Source organism: Hippocampus zosterae, unplaced genomic scaffold, assembly GCF_025434085.1.
Source record: "Hippocampus zosterae strain Florida unplaced genomic scaffold, ASM2543408v3 HiC_scaffold_66, whole genome shotgun sequence".
Taxonomy (NCBI): Eukaryota; Metazoa; Chordata; class Actinopteri; order Syngnathiformes; family Syngnathidae; genus Hippocampus; species Hippocampus zosterae.
Genome location: NW_026262963.1, coordinates 16,603 through 33,204, shown reverse-complemented (window position 1 = coordinate 33,204; position 16,602 = coordinate 16,603).

The window sequence follows — 16,602 nt, the reverse complement described above, 5'->3', positions numbered from 1 at the left end:
AAAGGGATGAGCTGTTGCACACTAGCATGACGTTTTTTTGTTGCATGGTTGGCATTTATTTTGTGTGTCTATGTTGTTATGTCGATCCCCTTTACCGCTGGAAAGATGCACAGTGCTTAACCGTGCTGCTTTGTTGTGGCTTCCTGATGGGTGTTTGTTTGTTTGTTTGTTTGTTTGTTTGTTTGTTTGTTTGTTTGTTTGTTTGTTTGTTTGTTGGAATGTGAACAGGTAATAGTGATTTGAGAGGTTGTAGGAGGATGTAAAACAAACTCATCTCATCTTATCTCCCGTTTTTGTGTGTGTTGATTTGTTTCATATTAATATTGAGATGACCTGCATGACTGCCTGATTGGAAACTCTAAATTGTCCCTAGGTGTGAGCATGGGCTTGGGTGTTTGTGCTTGTGTCTGTGTGCCCTGTAATTGGTTGTCGACCGGTTCGGGTTGTCCCCCTCCTACTGCCCGGAGATGGCTGGAATAAGCTCCACTCACCCCCGCGAACCTCGCGAGGATAAAAGTGGATCGGACATTGAATGACTGAATGTATTGCTTCATATAGTGATGGGTCGTTTTTTTGGGTACATCTCGGTTTAACGGGCGAAGGGAGGAATCTAGATATAAACAAGCGCGTTTTGCGGGCTATATTTAGGTAGGTTTGTGCGACTTTCAGTTTGTGCACAAACTGTTTGAGCATATACGGGAGCATATTTATGCGTCGCTTTTCAAAATTGGTGCCCCGTTACATTACGGCATCTCATCAGTTTATTGGCTTAAAACTGATTTGTATAGTTATTTTGCGGTTTGCGGTTGTTGTATAACACGTGAAGTATTGTTAATTCAGTGTGACGAATGTTGTTCGTTTTTGTATCATGTTGTGATAGTTACGCGGCTCACACGGCAGCGATTTCTTTTTTTTAGGGGGGACTTGCTGACTGACAGCAACATGATAACGTTTTGGGTTCAGTTCACTTCTGTTTTATATGCGGCAACAAATTGGGCAGTGAACCCAAACTTCTTTTTTGTGTCATGGATTATTTCACGCATTGGCAGGGGGAATGGTGTCTCTGGTTCGGAAACATGATACAACCTATGGTTTTAACCAATGTTGGAATACGGTACATTTTGAACTACATCTCCATTTCAGATAATGTAGATGGTTTTCGTTGAATTAATGAGGGGGTTTGGTTGAGGCTTTTCCAAAATGGGTCGAAAATTGATAAAATGGAATGCATGTTTCACATTTTATTTGAGACACTATTGCTCCTGCCATCCACAATCTGCAGGATTGGTAGCAAGTCTGAAAGTATATGGTTAAAATTCGATTAAAGAAATTGAATTGAAATTGAATTGACTTATATGTTAATATTACGAGAATGGTGTTTTCTTCTTTGTTCGAAATATTGTTTGGGAGACTAAATATATTATTGATAATTTCTACAAAATTGTGAACTAGGAAATTAAGCTGATTCGGTTGACAATATGTGAGAATGTTTTGAATGAAAAAAAATGAATTGAGATTGCCGTAGGACGATTGTGCTTTTTCACAGCAGGTTCCAGCAGACATGGCTCTGATTGTGTTTCTTTGAAGTGTTGATGACCACACCGTTTGATGGACATTGTAAAAGGTCATCTCGACAGAAACATCCACTGAGGAAGGTGAGCGAAGTCCGGTGACGCGATGGGCACAGTATTTTAGTTACTGGGAACATCAAACGACCGGCGGAAGAAGTTTCAAGACACCTTTGCACTCATTTAGGGTGTGTTTCTGTCGACATGCTAGAATATCAGTGGTGGCATGTCATTTCCTGTTATATGATCACACTAACACATGATCGACTGTTCTCCTTTTTTATATACATGTGAATGGGGGTGTATTTTTTTAATAAACTACATTTTGCGAATAGATCTAGACCAGGGGTGTCAAACTCATCTTTGAGGCCGCTTTGGGGTTACACCTTCCTTCGGTGGGCCGGTACGACGGTGAAATTTGATTAAATGGTTATATTTTATTAATTGTATATGGATGAATTGTGCCAATTCTGAAGCCAGTCATATTTTGTTCGATTATTGTTTGGTTGAGTGTTTTAACAGGTAACAAAATTATCACAAAATCTCGACATTATTCACGTAGAATTTGGGCATTTCGGTACAGATTTTAGCAGCGTTTATGGCAGTTGATGCGCGTCAATTGCTTTCACGGGCCACATAAGTACATGGGGTTTCGACTTTGACACCTGTGATCTAGATGATCTGGGGAAGGGAAATGAAGAAACACATTGCGGCACAAATTGTTGTATACTTTTTTGTTTTGGTGGCAAAAGTATTTTATTTATAATCGATCTAGTCGATCTCATTATGAAAATAAAAAATAAAAATTGAGAAGTGAACACACCATGAGTGGTAGAAAAGAGCACAACTTTTTTATTTGGGTTTGTTTTGGAGATTGAAGTGATTTGTGTACTGTGCTCCTCTGGTGATGTTGCTCGGCTGAAATTGAATTTATAACCGTTTTTTGATTTATTTCTAGTTCAAATGGTGCATTAATTTGGTCGTAATGGTTCAGATATGGATTTTAAATACATTTCTTAGGTGATTTTATGCGTTTACGATTTTTTCTTTGGTGGTAAAAGGAAAAAGGAAAACGATGTAGTTATTCTCTGCAGAAAGTTGAGCTATTTTTCATTCTTTTGTTATTTTATTTTTATTTTATGTTACTGCGGATACGGTGTGATGAAGTAGTGTACTTCTGATGATTTTGAAGGCAAATTATGGTTATCGCAGGCGAGTGTTTTTCATTTTCTGGTGTCTGCGCATTGGTATCACTGCTTTTGCCAGTAACTGTGTTTCCATCAACAGCGGAGGATATACAGGGGGCTGCGTTATCGTCGATGACGGAGAGTAGCCTTCTCCGGTTCCGGCGTGACGCCTCCTGGAGGGATGGCGATCCCACCTATATAGACGCAATTGGGGTTCCTCGTGGCGTGCCAGATGAGTATAAGTTGGTTAACCAGATTGCTGCCGGTTGGGAATCCATTTTCATTTGGGTTACCCCTAATAAGAATGTTGACAGGATCAACTACCTCCACTACAACGTCCAGAGGCTCGGAAATTTTACTGAAGAAGCCGTCTTGGCTATAAAAGAGCAATTGGCGGCCACCTCCCTGATGGCGTTTCAGAACCGCATCGCGGTTGATATGCTCTTGGCAGAGACCAATGGAGTATGTGCGATGTTTGGTGACCAGTGTTGTACGTTCATACCTAACAACACCGCGCCTGATGGCGCCCTCGCCAAGGCCATTGGAGGCCTGCGCACCCTGACTCGCCAAATAAGGGCCCATTCCGGCGTGAATACGTCCTTCTGGGCGGAGTGGTGGCATAAGGCCTTCGGAGAGTACAAGGATTTGGTGTTTTATGTACTAATCTCTTTTGCTCTTTTTGCAGCTGTCTTGACGTTGTGTGGATGCTGTTGCATTCCCTGTATCAGAGTGCTGCTTATCCGGCTTATTACTACGGCTGTCTCGCCCACGACGTCTAAAGTGAATGAGATGTATCCTCTGTTGTTGTTTGATGGCAGTGATTCTGGTGTTGATTATGCCTCTTCGGATGATGACGTGATTTCGCTTCGGCATCAGGGGGTCATAGATGGTTTTTAGTCGTTTTGCTCCCTGCCCCTGGGTGTAACTATGTTTGCGTGTGCGGCATTGACTCCACTGAATAAAGACCGTCGGGAAGGTTCTGTGTGATGATACGTGCAAATGTAGGATGAACAGGGGGGAATGTTGGATTTATTATTGTTTAGTAATCATACATTCACGTATTATTCGGTCGATTCTCGTGTCGTCATTTTATGCTCGCAATGAAGAATGCTTCTGCCTGTCAGTATAGTTTGATTTTGCTTGCAAAGAAGAACGCTTATGCTTGCAATCATTAGTTGGCTTTGCCTGCAATGAAGAACGCTTATGCTTTCAATAAAGATTTATCCTTTATTATTTACTCACATCTATAATCATTATATGTTCTTCATTATGTGCTCACTTTTGCTTGCTGTACTGTGTGAGAAGTTAGGGTCGCAACCACCTTTCCGAGGACGTGACTGGGAAGAGATAACTGTTAAGACTAAACAGCGAGCAAGGCTGAACCGTGAATGGAGTCATCAACACCAGCTGCAACGGGATGTTTATGTCTATTTGCACACATGTACGTAAATTGCACTCACATACACACACATAGTCAAACAAGTTCAGTGTGTGTTCAACAGCCCCCACCCTTTAGGTTGGACACACCTATGTAGTAGCTTTTCCCAATAAATGAGGAGGTGAAGGGGGAGATCGTTAGGGTTCCGTGTGGAGAACTGAAACCGAACGCTTCTCCTCGTTCCCTCCTGGTACCAGAATCGAGTCTCCTGTCTCCTCCTTTTGGTTATTCTTGAGTGTCAATTTGGACCAACCTGACAACTAGTAAGCCTCAAAATGATCTTACTAGTGAACTAGTGGGGATTTTGTGGCTTACATGTCAACTAGTAAGCGTCAAAATGATCTTACTAGTGAACTAGTGGGCACATTTATGGCCTTACATGTTCACTAGTAAGCCTCAAAATGATCTTTACAGTGAACTAGTGGGCGTTTTGTGGCTTACATGTTCACGAGTAAGCGTCAAAATGATCTTACTAGTGAACTAGTGGCCGTTTTGCGGCTTACATGTCAACAAGTAAGCCTCAAAATGATCTTACTAATGAACTAGTGGGCGTTTTGTGGCTTACATGTTCACTAGTAAGCGTCAAAATGACCTTACTAGTGAATTAGTGAGTGTTTTGTGGCTTACATGTCAACGAGTAAGCCTCAAAATGATCTTACTAGTGAACTAGTGGGCGTTTTGCGGCTTGCATGTCAACTAGTAAGCCTCAAAATGATCTTACGAGTGAACTAGTGGGTGTTTTGCGGCTTACATGTCAACAAGTAAGCCTCAAAATGATCTTACTAGTGAACTAGTGGGCGTTTTGCGGCTTACATGTTAACTAGTAAGCGTCAAAATGACCTTACTAGTGAACTAGTGACAATTTGTGGCTTACATGTTCACGAGTAAGCGTCAAAATGACCTTACTAGTGAACTAGTGAGCGTTTTGCGGCTTACATGTCAACTAGCAAGCCTCAAAATGATCTTACGAGTGAGCTAAGGGGCGTATTGCGGCTTATATGTCAACTAGTAAGCCTCAAAATGATCTTACTAGTGAACTAGTGGGCACATTTATGGCCTTACATGTTCACTAGTAAGCCTCAAAATGATCTTACTAGTGAACTAGTGGGCACATTTATGGCCTTACATGTTCACTAGTAAGCCTCAAAATGATCTTACTAGTGAACTAGTGGGCGTTTTGTGGATTACATGTTCACTAGTAAGTGTCAAAATGACCTTACTAGTTAACTAGTGAGTGTTTTGTGGCTTACATGTTCACGAAGAAGCGTCAAAATGACCTTACTAGTGAACTAGTGAGCGTTTTGTGGCTTACATGTTCATTAGTAAGCATCAAAATGATCTTACCAGTGAACTCGTGGGCGTTTTGCGGCTTACATGTCAACTAGTAAGCCTCAAAATGATCTTACTAGTGAACTAGTGGGCATTTTGTGGCTTACATGTCAACCAGTAAGCCTCAAAATGATCTTACTAGTGAACTAGTGGGCACATTTATGGCCTTACATGTTCACTAGTAAGCGTCAAAATGATCTTACTAGTAAACTAGTGGGCACATTTATGGCCTTACATGTTCACTAGTAAGCGTCAAAATGACCTTACTAGTGAACTAGTGGGCGTTTTGTGGCTTACATGTCAACTCGTAAGCCTCAAAATGATCTTACGAGTGAGCTAGTGGGCGTTTTGCGGCTTACATGTCAACTACTAAGCCTCACAATGATCTTACTAGTGAACTAGTGGGCATTTTGTGGCTTACATGTCAACTACTAAGCCTCAAAATGATCTTACTTGTGAACTAGTGGGCACATTTATGGCCTTACATGTTCACTTGTAAGCCTCAAAATGATCTTACTAGTGAACTAATGAGCGTTTTGTGGCTTACATGTTCACTAGTAAGCCTCAAAATGATCTTACTAGTGAACTAGTGGGCGTTTTGTGGCTTACATCTTCACTCGTTAGCCTCAAAATGATCTTACTAGTGAACTAGTGGGCGTTTTGTGGCTTACATGTCAACTAGTAAGCCTCAAAATGATCTTACTAGTGAACTAGTGGGCACATTTATGACCTTACATGTTCACTAGTAAGCCTCATAATGATCTTACCAGTGAACTAGTGGGGGTTTTGCGGCTTATATGTCAACTAGTAAGCCTCAAAATGATCTTACTAGTGAACTAGTGGGGATTTTGTGGCTTACATGTCAACTAGTAAGCCTCAAAATGATCTTACCAGTGAACTAGTGGGCACATTTATGGCCTTACATGTTCACTAGTAAGCCTCAAAATGATCTTACCAGTGAACTAGTGGGCGTTTTGTGCCTTACATGTTAACGAGTAAGTGTCAAAATGATCTTACTAGTGAACTAGTGGCCGTTTTGCGGCTTACATGTCAACAAGTAAGCCTCAAAATGATCTTACTAATGAACTAGTGGGCGTTTTGTGGCTTACATGTTCACTAGTAAGCGTCAAAATGACCTTACTAGTGAATTAGTGAGCGTTTTGTGGCTTACATGTCAACGAGTAAGCCTCAAAATGATCTTTCTAGTGAACTAGTGAGCGTTTTGCGGCTTACATGTCAACTAGCAAGCCTCAAAATGATCTTACGAGTGAACTAGTGGGCACATTTATGGCTTTACATGTTCACTAGTAAGCCTCAAAATGATCTTACTAGTGAACTAGTGGGCGTTTTGTGGCTTACATGTTCACGAGTAAGCGTCAAAATGACCTTACTAGTGAACTAGTGAGCGTTTTGCGGCTTACATGTCAACTAGCAAGCCTCAAAATGATCTTACGAGTGAACTAGTGGGCACATTTATGGCCTTACATGTTCACTATTAAGAGTCAAAATGATCTTACTAGTGAACAGGTGGGCACATTTATGGCCTGACATGTTCACTAGTAAGCCTCAAAATGATCTTACTAGTGAACTAGTGGGCGTTTTGTGGCTTACATGTTCACTAGTAAGCGTCAAAATGACCTTACTAGTGAATTAGTGAGCGTTTTGTGGCTTACATGTCAACTAGTAAGCCTCAAAATGATCTTACTAGTGAACTCCTGGGCGTTTTGTGGCTTACATGTTCACTAGTAAGCCTCAAAATGATCTTACTAGTGAACTAGTGGGCGTTTTGTGGCTTACATCTTCACTCGTTAGCCTCAAAATGATCTTACTAGTGAACTAGTGGGCGTTTTGTGGCTTACATGTTCACTAGTAAGCCTCAAAATGATCTTACCAGTGAACTAGTGGGGGTTTTGCGGCTTATATGTCAACTAGTAAGCCTCAAAATGATCTTACTAGTGAACTAGTGGGGATTTTGTGGCTTACATGTCAACTAGTAAGCGTCAAAATGATCTTACTAGTGAACTAGTGGGCACATTTATGGCCTTACATGTTCACTAGTAAGCCTCAAAATGATCTTTACAGTGAACTAGTGGGCGTTTTGTGGCTTACATGTTCACGAGTAAGCGTCAAAATTATCTTACTAGTGAACTAGTGGCCGTTTTGCGGCTTACATGTCAACAAGTAAGCCTCAAAATGATCTTACTAATGAACTAGTGGGCGTTTTGTGGCTTACATGTTCACTAGTAAGCGTCAAAATGACCTTACTAGTGAATTAGTGAGTGTTTTGTGGCTTACATGTCAACGAGTAAGCCTCAAAATGATCTTACTAGTGAACTAGTGGGCGTTTTGCGGCTTGCATGTCAACTAGTAAGCCTCAAAATGATCTTACGAGTGAAATAGTGGGTGTTTTGCGGCTTACATGTCAACAAGTAAGCCTCAAAATGATCTTACTAGTGAACTAGTGGGCGTTTTGCGGCTTACATGTTAACTAGTAAGCGTCAAAATGACCTTACTAGTGAACTAGTGACAATTTGTGGCTTACATGTTCACGAGTAAGCGTCAAAATGACCTTACTAGTGAACTAGTGAGCGTTTTGCGGCTTACATGTCAACTAGCAAGCCTCAAAATGATCTTACGAGTGAGCTAAGGGGCGTATTGCGGCTTATATGTCAACTAGTAAGCCTCAAAATGATCTTACTAGTGAACTAGTGGGGATTTTGTGGCTTACATGTCAACTAGTAAGCGTCAAAATGATCTTACTAGTGAACTAGTGGGCACATTTATGGCCTTACATGTTCACTAGTAAGCCTCAAAATGATCTTTACAGTGAACTAGTGGGCGTTTTGTGGCTTACATGTTCACGAGTAAGCGTCAAAATGATCTTACTAGTGAACTAGTGGCCGTTTTGCGGCTTACATGTCAACAAGTAAGCCTCAAAATGATCTTACTAATGAACTAGTGGGCGTTTTGTGGCTTACATGTTCACTAGTAAGCGTCAAAATGACCTTACTAGTGAATTAGTGAGTGTTTTGTGGCTTACATGTCAACGAGTAAGCCTCAAAATGATCTTACTAGTGAACTAGTGGGCGTTTTGCGGCTTGCATGTCAACTAGTAAGCCTCAAAATGATCTTACGAGTGAACTAGTGGGTGTTTTGCGGCTTACATGTCAACAAGTAAGCCTCAAAATGATCTTACTAGTGAACTAGTGGGCGTTTTGCGGCTTACATGTTAACTAGTAAGCGTCAAAATGACCTTACTAGTGAACTAGTGACAATTTGTGGCTTACATGTTCACGAGTAAGCGTCAAAATGACCTTACTAGTGAACTAGTGAGCGTTTTGCGGCTTACATGTCAACTAGCAAGCCTCAAAATGATCTTACGAGTGAGCTAAGGGGCGTATTGCGGCTTATATGTCAACTAGTAAGCCTCAAAATGATCTTACTAGTGAACTAGTGGGCACATTTATGGCCTTACATGTTCACTAGTAAGCCTCAAAATGATCTTACTAGTGAACTAGTGGGCACATTTATGGCCTTACATGTTCACTAGTAAGCCTCAAAATGATCTTACTAGTGAACTAGTGGGCCTTTTTATGGATTACATGTTCACTAGTAAGTGTCAAAATGACCTTACTAGTTAACTAGTGAGTGTTTTGTGGCTTACATGTTCACGAGGAAGCGTCAAAATGACCTTACTAGTGAACTAGTGAGCGTTTTGTGGCTTACATGTTCACTAGTAAGCATCAAAATGATCTTACCAGTGAACTCGTGGGCGTTTTGCGGCTTACATGTCAACTAGTAAGCCTCAAAATGATCTTACTAGTGAACTAGTGGGCATTTTGTGGCTTACATGTCAACCAGTAAGCCTCAAAATGATCTTACTAGTGAACTAGTGGGCACATTTATGGCCTTACATGTTCACTAGTAAGTGTCAAAATGACCTTACTAGTGAACTAGTGGGCGTTTTGTGGCTTACATGTCAACTCGTAAGCCTCAAAATGATCTTACGAGTGAGCTAGTGGGCGTTTTGCGGCTTACATGTCAACTACTAAGCCTCACAATGATCTTACTAGTGAACTAGTGGGCATTTTGTGGCTTACATGTCAACTACTAAGCCTCAAAATGATCTTACTAGTGAACTAGTGGGCACATTTATGGCCTTACATGTTCACTTGTAAGCCTCAAAATGATCTTACTAGTGAACTAATGAGCGTTTTGTGGCTTACATGTTCACGAGTAAGTGTCAAAATGATCTTACTAGTGAACTAGTGGGCATTTTGTGGCTTACATGTCAACTAGTAAGCCTCAAAATGATCTTACTAGTGAACTAGTGGGCACATTTATGACCTTACATGTTCACTAGTAAGCCTCAAAATGATCTTACCAGTGAACTAGTGGGGGTTTTGCGGCTTATATGTCAACTAGTAAGCCTCAAAATGATCTTACTAGTGAACTAGTGGGGATTTTGTGGCTTACATGTCAACTAGTAAGCCTCAAAATGATCTTACCAGTGAACTAGTGGGCACATTTATGGCCTTACATGTTCACTAGTAAGCCTCAAAATGATCTTACCAGTGAACTAGTGGGCGTTTTGTGCCTTACATGTTAACGAGTAAGTGTCAAAATGATATTACTAGTGAACTAGTGGCCGTTTTGCGGCTTACATGTCAACAAGTAAGCCTCAAAATGATCTTACTAATGAACTAGTGGGCGTTTTGTGGCTTACATGTTCACTAGTAAGCGTCAAAATGACCTTACTAGTGAATTAGTGAGCGTTTTGTGGCTTACATGTCAACGAGTAAGCCTCAAAATGATCTTACTAGTGAACTAGATAGCGTTTTGCGGCTTACATGTCAACTAGCAAGCCTCAAAATGATCTTACGAGTGAACTAGTGGGCACATTTATGGCCTTACATGTTCACTAGTAAGCCTCAAAATGATCTTACTAGTGAACTAGTGGGCGTTTTGTGGCTTACATGTTCACGAGTAAGCGTCAAAATGACCTTACTAGTGAACTAGTGAGCGTTTTGCGGCTTACATGTCAACTAGCAAGCCTCAAAATGATCTTACGAGTGAACTAGTGGGCACATTTATGGCCTTACATGTTCACTATTAAGAGTCAAAATGATCTTACTAGTGAACAGGTGGGCACATTTATGGCCTGACATGTTCACTAGTAAGCCTCAAAATGATCTTACTAGTGAACTAGTGGGCGTTTTGTGGCTTACATGTTCACTAGTAAGCGTCAAAATGACCTTACTAGTGAATTAGTGAGCGTTTTGTGGCTTACATGTTCACTAGTAAGCCTCAAAATGATCTTACCAGTGAACTAGTGGGGGTTTTGCGGCTTATATGTCAACTAGTAAGCCTCAAAATGATCTTACTAGTGAACTAGTGGGGATTTTGTGGCTTACATGTCAACTAGTAAGCGTCAAAATGATCTTACTAGTGAACTAGTGGGCACATTTATGGCCTTACATGTTCACTAGTAAGCCTCAAAATGATCTTACTAGTGAACTCCTGGGCGTTTTGTGGCTTACATGTTCACTAGTAAGCCTCAAAATGATCTTACTAGTGAACTAGTGGGCGTTTTGTGGCTTACATCTTCACTCGTTAGCCTCAAAATGATCTTACTAGTGAACTAGTGGGCGTTTTGTGGCTTACATGTTCACTAGTAAGCCTCAAAATGATCTTACCAGTGAACTAGTGGGGGTTTTGCGGCTTATATGTCAACTAGTAAGCCTCAAAATGATCTTACTAGTGAACTAGTGGGGATTTTGTGGCTTACATGTCAACTAGTAAGCGTCAAAATGATCTTACTAGTGAACTAGTGGGCACATTTATGGCCTTACATGTTCACTAGTAAGCCTCAAAATGATCTTTACAGTGAACTAGTGGGCGTTTTGTGGCTTACATGTTCACGAGTAAGCGTCAAAATGATCTTACTAGTGAACTAGTGGCCGTTTTGCGGCTTACATGTCAACAAGTAAGCCTCAAAATGATCTTACTAATGAACTAGTGGGCGTTTTGTGGCTTACATGTTCACTAGTAAGCGTCAAAATGACCTTACTAGTGAATTAGTGAGTGTTTTGTGGCTTACATGTCAACGAGTAAGCCTCAAAATGATCTTACTAGTGAACTAGTGGGCGTTTTGCGGCTTGCATGTCAACTAGTAAGCCTCAAAATGATCTTACGAGTGAACTAGTGGGTGTTTTGCGGCTTACATGTCAACAAGTAAGCCTCAAAATGATCTTACTAGTGAACTAGTGGGCGTTTTGCGGCTTACATGTTAACTAGTAAGCGTCAAAATGACCTTACTAGTGAACTAGTGACAATTTGTGGCTTACATGTTCACGAGTAAGCGTCAAAATGACCTTACTAGTGAACTAGTGAGCGTTTTGCGGCTTACATGTCAACTAGCAAGCCTCAAAATGATCTTACGAGTGAGCTAAGGGGCGTATTGCGGCTTATATGTCAACTAGTAAGCCTCAAAATGATCTTACTAGTGAACTAGTGGGCACATTTATGGCCTTACATGTTCACTAGTAAGCCTCAAAATGATCTTACTAGTGAACTAGTGGGCACATTTATGGCCTTACATGTTCACTAGTAAGCCTCAAAATGATCTTACTAGTGAACTAGTGGGCGTTTTGTGGATTACATGTTCACTAGTAAGTGTCAAAATGACCTTACTAGTTAACTAGTGAGTGTTTTGTGGCTTACATGTTCACGAAGAAGCGTCAAAATGACCTTACTAGTGAACTAGTGAGCGTTTTGTGGCTTACATGTTCACTAGTAAGCATCAAAATGATCTTACCAGTGAACTCGTGGGCGTTTTGCGGCTTACATGTCAACTAGTAAGCCTCAAAATGATCTTACTAGTGAACTAGTGGGCATTTTGTGGCTTACATGTCAACCAGTAAGCCTCAAAATGATCTTACTAGTGAACTAGTGGGCACATTTATGGCCTTACATGTTCACTAGTAAGCGTCAAAATGATCTTACTAGTAAACTAGTGGGCACATTTATGGCCTTACATGTTCACTAGTAAGCGTCAAAATGACCTTACTAGTGAACTAGTGGGCGTTTTGTGGCTTACATGTCAACTACTAAGCCTCACAATGATCTTACTAGTGAACTAGTGGGCATTTTGTGGCTTACATGTCAACAACTAAGCCTCAAAATGATCTTACTAGTGAACTAGTGGGCACATTTATGGCCTTACATGTTCACTTGTAAGCCTCAAAATGATCTTACTAGTGAACTAATGAGCGTTTTGTGGCTTACATGTTCACTAGTAAGTGTCAAAATGACCTTACTGGTGAACTAGTGAGTGTTTTGTGGCTTACATGTTCACTAGTAAGCCTAAAAATGATCTTACCAGTGAACTAGTGGGCGTTTTGTGGCTTACATGTTCACTAGTAAGCCTCAAAATGATCTTACTAGTGAACTAGTGGGCGTTTTGTGGCTTACAGCTTCACTCGTTAGCCTCAAAATGATCTTACTAGTGAACTAGTGGGCGTTTTGTGGCTTACATGTCAACTAGTAAGCCTCAAAATGATCTTACTAGTGAACTAGTGGGCACATTTATGACCTTTCATGTTCACTAGTAAGCCTCAAAATGAACTTACCAGTGAACTAGTGGGGGTTTTGCGGCTTATATGTCAACTAGTAAGCCTCAAAATGATCTTACTAGTGAACTAGTGGGGATTTTGTGGCTTACATGTCAACTAGTAAGCCTCAAAATGATCTTACCAGTGAACTAGTGGGCACATTTATGGCCTTACATGTTCACTAGTAAGCCTCAAAATGATCTTACCAGTGAACTAGTGGGCGTTTTGTGCCTTACATGTTAACGAGTAAGTGTCAAAATGATCTTACTAGTGAACTAGTGGCCGTTTTGCGGCTTACATGTCAACAAGTAAGCCTCAAAATGATCTTACTAATGAACTAGTGGGCGTTTTGTGGCTTACATGTTCACTAGTAAGCGTCAAAATGACCTTACTAGTGAATTAGTGAGCGTTTTGTGGCTAACATGTCAACGAGTAAGCCTCAAAATGATCTTACTAGTGAACTAGTGAGCGTTTTGCGGCTTACATGTCAACTAGCAAGCCTCAAAATGATCTTACGAGTGAACTAGTGGGCACATTTATGGCCTTACATGTTCACTAGTAAGCCTCAAAATGATCTTACTAGTGAACTAGTGGGCGTTTTGTGGCTTACATGTTCACGAGTAAGCGTCAAAATGACCTTACTAGTGAACTAGTGAGCGTTTTGCGGCTTACATGTCAACTAGCAAGCCTCAAAATGATCTTACGAGTGAACTAGTGGGCACATTTATGGCCTTACATGTTCACTATTAAGAGTCAAAATGATCTTACTAGTGAACAGGTGGGCACATTTATGGCCTGACATGTTCACTAGTAAGCCTCAAAATGATCTTACTAGTGAACTAGTGGGCGTTTTGTGGCTTACATGTTCACTAGTAAGCGTCAAAATGACCTTACTAGTGAATTAGTGAGCGTTTTGTGGCTTACATGTCAACTAGTAAGCCTCAAAATGATCTTACTAGTGAACTCCTGGGCGTTTTGTGGCTTACATGTTCACTAGTAAGCCTCAAAATGATCTTACTAGTGAACTAGTGGGCGTTTTTTGGCTTACATCTTCACTCGTTAGCCTCAAAATGATCTTACTAGTGAACTAGTGGGCGTTTTGTGGCTTACATGTTCACTAGTAAGCCTCAAAATGATCTTACCAGTGAACTAGTGGGGGTTTTGCGGCTTATATGTCAACTAGTAAGCCTCAAAATGATCTTACTAGTGAACTAGTGGGGATTTTGTGGCTTACATGTCAACTAGTAAGCGTCAAAATGATCTTACTAGTGAACTAGTGGGCACATTTATGGCCTTACATGTTCACTAGTAAGCCTCAAAATGATCTTTACAGTGAACTAGTGGGCGTTTTGTGGCTTACATGTTCACGAGTAAGCGTCAAAATTATCTTACTAGTGAACTAGTGGCCGTTTTGCGGCTTACATGTCAACAAGTAAGCCTCAAAATGATCTTACTAATGAACTAGTGGGCGTTTTGTGGCTTACATGTTCACTAGTAAGCGTCAAAATGACCTTACTAGTGAATTAGTGAGTGTTTTGTGGCTTACATGTCAACGAGTAAGCCTCAAAATGATCTTACTAGTGAACTAGTGGGCGTTTTGCGGCTTGCATGTCAACTAGTAAGCCTCAAAATGATCTTACGAGTGAACTAGTGGGTGTTTTGCGGCTTACATGTCAACAAGTAAGCCTCAAAATGATCTTACTAGTGAACTAGTGGGCGTTTTGCGGCTTACATGTTAACTAGTAAGCGTCAAAATGACCTTACTGGTGAACTAGTGACAATTTGTGGCTTACATGTTCACGAGTAAGCGTCAAAATGACCTTACTAGTGAACTAGTGAGCGTTTTGCGGCTTACATGTCAACTAGCAAGCCTCAAAATGATCTTACGAGTGAGCTAAGGGGCGTATTGCGGCTTATATGTCAACTAGTAAGCCTAAAATGATCTTACTAGTGAACTAGTGGGCACATTTATGGCCTTACATGTTCACTAGTAAGCCTCAAAATGATCTTACTAGTGAACTAGTGGGCGTTTTGTGGATTACATTTTCACTAGTAAGTGTCAAAATGACCTTACTAGTTAACTAGTGAGTGTTTTGTGCCTTACATGTTCACGAGGAAGCGTCAAAATGACCTTAATAGTGAACTAGTGAGCGTTTTGTGGCTTACATGTTCACTAGTAAGCATCAAAATGATCTTACCAGTGAACTCGTGGGCGTTTTGCGGCTTACATGTCAACTAGTAAGCCTCAAAATGATCTTACTAGTGAACTAGTGGGCATTTTGTGGCTTACATGTCAACCAGTAAGCCTCAAAATGATCTTACTAGTGAACTAGTGGGCACATTTATGGCCTTACATGTTCACTAGTAAGCGTCAAAATGATCTTACTAGTAAACTAGTGGGCACATTTATGGCCTTACATGTTCACTAGTAAGCGTCAAAATGACCTTACTAGTGAACTAGTGGGCGTTTTGTGGCTTACATGTCAACTCGTAAGCCTCAAAATGATCTTACGAGTGAGCTAGTGGGCGTTTTGCGGCTTACATGTCAACTACTAAGCCTCACAATGATCTTACTAGTGAACTAGTGGGCATTTTGTGGCTTACATGTCAACTACTAAGCCTCAAAATGATCTTACTAGTGAACTAGTGGGCACATTTATGGCCTTACATGTTCACTTGTAAGCCTCAAAATGATCTTACTAGTGAACTAATGAGCGTTTTGTGGCTTACATGTTCACTATTAAGTGTCAAAATGACCTTACTGGTGAACTAGTGAGTGTTTAGTGGCTTACATGTTCACTAGTAAGCCTAAAAATGATCTTACCAGTGAACTAGTGGGCGTTTTGTGGCTTACATGTTCACTAGTAAGCCTCAAAATGATCTTACTAGTGAACTAGTGGGCGTTTTGTGGCTTACATCTTCACTCGTTAGCCTCAAAATGATCTTACTAATGAACTAGTGGGCGTTTTGTGGCTTACATGTTCACTAGTAAGCGTCAAAATGACCTTACTAGTGAATTAGTGAGTGTTTTGTGGCTTACATGTCAACGAGTAAGCCTCAAAATGATCTTACTAGTGAACTAGTGGGCGTTTTGCGGCTTGCATGTCAACTAGTAAGCCTCAAAATGATCTTACGAGTGAACTAGTGGGTGTTTTGCGGCTTACATGTCAACAAGTAAGCCTCAAAATGATCTTACTAGTGAACTAGTGGGCGTTTTGCGGCTTACATGTTAACTAGTAAGCGTCAAAATGACCTTACTGGTGAACTAGTGACAATTTGTGGCTTACATGTTCACGAGTAAGCGTCAAAATGACCTTACTAGTGAACTAGTGAGCGTTTTGCGGCTTACATGTCAACTAGCAAGCCTCAAAATGATCTTACGAGTGAGCTAAGGGGCGTATTGCGGCTTATATGTCGACTAGTAAGCCTAAAATGATCTTACTAGTGAACTAGTGGGCACATTTATG